Genomic DNA, 4,544 nt, shown 5'->3' with positions numbered 1-4,544 from the left:
CCATCAACATCACTGTGGATCCACACCAGTATGCATACAGGAAGAACCGATCCACAGAGGATGCCATTTCCTCCGTGGTCCACACTGCCCTCACCCACCTGGAGCAGAAGGATTCCTACGTTCGGATGCTCTTTGTGGACTTCACATCTGCTTTCAACACTATGATTCCTCAGACACTGATAACCAAACTCTCCTCACTTGGACTGAGCTCTTCCCTGTGCAACTGGGTCCTAGACTTCCTGACCAACAGGCCTCAGTCTGTGAGGATTCACAACATCTCCTCCCCCTCCATAATCCTCAGCACTGGCTCCCCTCAGGGCTGTGTGCTGAGCCCCCTCCTGTTCACACTGCTCACATATGACTGCTCACCTCTCCATCCAGGCTGTCATATTGTGAAGTTTGCGGACGACGCGGCAGTGGTTGGATGCATCACAAACAGAGATGAGTCCAGCTACAGGCAGGAGGTGGAACACCTGGAGGGTTGGTGCAGAGAGAACAACCTCTGCATCAATGTAAAAAAGACAAAGGAGATGATTGTGGACTTCAGAAGGGGCAAGCATGCCCACCTCCCCCTGCACATTGGAGGATCTGCGGTGGAAGTGGTTGACAGCTACAGGTACTTGGGTGTGCACCTGACCAGCAACCTCACCTGGAGCAACAACACTTCCACTCTGGTCAGGAAGGCACATCAGCGGCTCTACTTCCTCAGGAGGCTGAGACGAGCTGGACTCGGGAGCGTAGTCCTCACCTCCTTCTACAGATGTGTGGTGGAGAGCGTCGTGTGCTCCAGCATCAACGTGTGGCATGGAAGCTGCTCTGCTGCAGACAGGAAAGCACTGCAGAGGGTGGTGAAGGCTGCACAGAGGATTGTTGGAGTTAGCTTCCCCAGCACCACAGACATTTACACCTCCAGGTGCAGGAAAAGGGCCACCTGCATCAGGAAGGATCCCACCCACCCAGCACACGCACTTTTTGTCCCACTCCCCTCAGGCCGGAGGCTGCGGAGCATTAAGTGCAAAACAACAAGGCTCAGAAACAGCTTCATTCCGGAAGCTGTAAGACTCTTAAACTCCACTTAACAACACACTGCACTGACACCAAGGACAAATTACTGTTTACTGTTTACCAACATGGTCACTTTACTTGCACTGAGACACTTTATCTCCACTGCTCTAATTCACATTATCATGCTGCTATAGCACACTTGCACTCTGGACTTCATGTTGCTGAACCTTTCTACTCTCTATTTATTTTTTTTTATTCTTGGGATATTTATCTATCTATTTTGTATATTCTATTTATTTTATTGTATTCTTTTTTTTATCTATATATCTATTAATTACAGCTCTTTGGGTGTAAAACTGGATCGTGAGATCACAATTTCGTTCCACCTCATGTACCACATGTGATGCGAATGACAATAAAATCTCCTTGAATCCTTGAATCCTTACAAACTACAGTTAGATTATCAGAATCTGAAATGTTGTGGACATTCCTACATATGTCATTCTTTTAATACAGCCAAATTAAAAACCCTTTTCTAGATATTAAAAAACGTTAGGATTTTATGTATTTTTTGGCATAAATGCACTCTTTTATATAATATATTTTTTATTTATATATTAGATTTACAATTTAACAAAGGGTGCACAAATTCTGCAAAATGACTGTAGGTGACCTAAAAATAGTATCATGAGCTTTTACTAAAAGGACATGGACCAGATATATTCCATCAGTAAAAATTAGTCCTAATGGGCTACACAATTAATAATCTTTAATTAATACTTCTTTCTTTTGATCACTCCTGATCAGTTCAGTTCATTTCAGTCCTCTCCACATTTCTAGTTAAGCTGAGTCACAAGCTGTAATTTTTTAATTTTTAAAAGGTTTAATCTGTGTGTTTTATTTCGGAGACGAGTATTTTTAAGCAGCTATCAGAAAAATATCATCACAGTTTACATGATTAGCCTACCGTTACCTTTCTTTTAGAAAAATCGCTGTATATCCAGATCTGTTTTAACATCAGCTGCTCCGACTAGCTGCCTGAACTCACAGCGACGAGGGGCTTCCCCACACTGACCCTCCTTTGCAAGCTGATTGGCTGTTTCTCCTAAAAGGCGGGACTTTCTCCTTGAACCGGCTCCACGATTGGTTAAGAGACACAGAGCGGTCAGTGCCCTCAAGAGTGTCTCCTCAATAATATATATTTTTTTATTGTAATATAATACGGGAAATTTACGGGAAAATACTAATACGGGAGGACGACGGGAAAGAGGAGTAAAATACGGTAGTTTCCCGGCCAAAACGGGAGACTTGACAGGTATGTTATAAGGAACTTCTAATTCAGCAGGTTTTGCTGCTGGGTGCTGGTAAGCTAAGTAAACAAAACTGTAGTTTTTGTTAATCTACACAGATTTCACTCCTAAAAACTGTTAAAAACTGCTAATTTGGGTGAGTAAAGAGCTTCAGTTTATTTACAGTGACCTTAGATTCCTGAGCATCAGCATTAGTGGCAAGCGTCCCGCATAACATGTTTTAATACGGTAAACACGCAGACAACAGTCTGACATACTCACCTCTGAATGGCGAAAGAGCTTAGCATGCTTAACAGGTCATTCTTATGCTGCTCCAGCAGTGCTAGCCGTGGTTAGCAGCAGGCTAGAGGATCGAAAATACTCACTTCTGAATGGGGAAATGGCGGTTAGCGGCTAATGCTAACACTGCTCCAGTCTCGGTGCTGGAGAATTAAACTAAAACTCCTGTATAACTCTGTACTTATGGTAAAATGGAAGGATTTATTATTTATATAGCACCTTTTATACACAGCGGCCATTCAAAGTGCTTTACAAATAAGAAAATACAGCGTCAAATTAAAAAAAAAGGAAAAGAATAACAGTAAGAATGGAAATAAAAATAAAATAAGAATAAAGCATGAATGATTCAAGCATGATTAAAATAAAGAGGAAAAACAATAAATAAACAAAGATTAAATAAGATTAAAGCATGAATAAAACATAATTAAAACATGTAAACAACTATATATTTAAAGGAAGGAAATTTAATGAAATTAATTAGAATAAAAGTGCAGTTACAAAATATAAAAGTGGGCAGAGCTGCAGTGTTTTAAACTTAAACATGTAGGTTTTCAGTCTGGATTTAAACATGTTTAGTGTTGGAGCTCTTCTAATGCTCTCTGTTAACTGGTTCCATTTAAGAGCAGCGTAGTAGCTAAACGCTAAACGCTGCCTCTCCGTGTTTAGTTTTTACTTTAGGCGGCTCTAACTGAGCAGTTCCTGATGATCTGAGAGTTCTGCTCGGCTCATTCTGCTGGAGCACATCAGATAAATATGCTGGTTCTGCACCATTAACACATTTATAGACCAGTAACAGTACCTTAAAGTCTATTCTGTAACATACTGGTATCCAGTGTAGGGATTTAAGGATGGGGGTGATGAACTCTGCTGCTGCTGAATTCTGAATCAGCTGAAGCTGTTTGATGGTCTGTTTTTTGGGAGTCCAGTTAGGAGTCCATTACAGTAATCAATCCTACTAGAAATAAAGGCGTGGATGAGTTTCTCCAGGTCTGCTTTAGACAGAAAATCTCTGATCTTATTGATGTTCTTGAGGTGATAAAATGCTGATTTGGTGACGGCTTTGACGTGACTGTTAAAAGTGAGATCAGAGTCCATTTGTACACCAAGATTACGCACTAGTTCTTTAGATTTTAGATTGTAGGCCTCTTGAATTCAGATTCATTACTATTCTAGAAGCAGATGGATCTGGTGCAACTTCACTGTGCAACAAGGTGCCTGGTAATAAAATCACTGATCAAAAATAGTAAAAAAAAACAGCAGCAATACAAAAATAACCAACGCGATGTGGAAAAGTATACGTGGGAGAGACGTCTAGACCGCTAAAAGATACTAACTAAAAGAATTACAGAACATAGAAGCTCGATTGTAAGGAATGATTTAACCAACCCTGTAGCAAGGCACTTTAAAGAAAAAGACCATTCTATTTCTTCTTTTTCTTTTTTGGGTATTGAACAAATACAAACTACACAAAGACGAGGTAATACAGAGCTAAAAAGAAAAAAGAGGGAAGCCTTCTGGATTTCTTATCTTAAAAGTCTATTTCCTGAAGGTATGAATGAGGATTTTACAATAAAAGAGTTTCTTTAGGTAATTTGGGGAAATGTGCCTTAAATGGATGATTAACTGTGTTTATGAATTTCAGAAGGACTTTTAAGAAGTTTTGGGTGGAAGTGGTTCCTCTGTGGAATTGAGCTGCCAGCCTCTCATTGGCTGATCATGTGACCTTTAGTATTTGGAGTGTTCTCATTGGTTGTTTTGTAATCATGTGTGTTTTAAAAGCAGGAATTCTATTATCTCCTCTCATTATTATTCCCAAATAAAATAATTGTTCTTGTTCTCTCTGGGTGAGTACAGTAGATTACGCTTTTTCCCCTGATGACTCCTAGGGTGATGTGGATCAGCACAAGGCTGCACCTGTGAGCTGATGTATCAGAACCGAGTCGCTTGGTT

The sequence above is a fragment of the Astyanax mexicanus genome, chromosome 17 (assembly GCF_023375975.1).
Source record: "Astyanax mexicanus isolate ESR-SI-001 chromosome 17, AstMex3_surface, whole genome shotgun sequence".
Lineage (NCBI taxonomy): Eukaryota > Metazoa > Chordata > Actinopteri > Characiformes > Acestrorhamphidae > Astyanax > Astyanax mexicanus.
Note: the sequence above shows the minus strand (reverse complement) of the source record.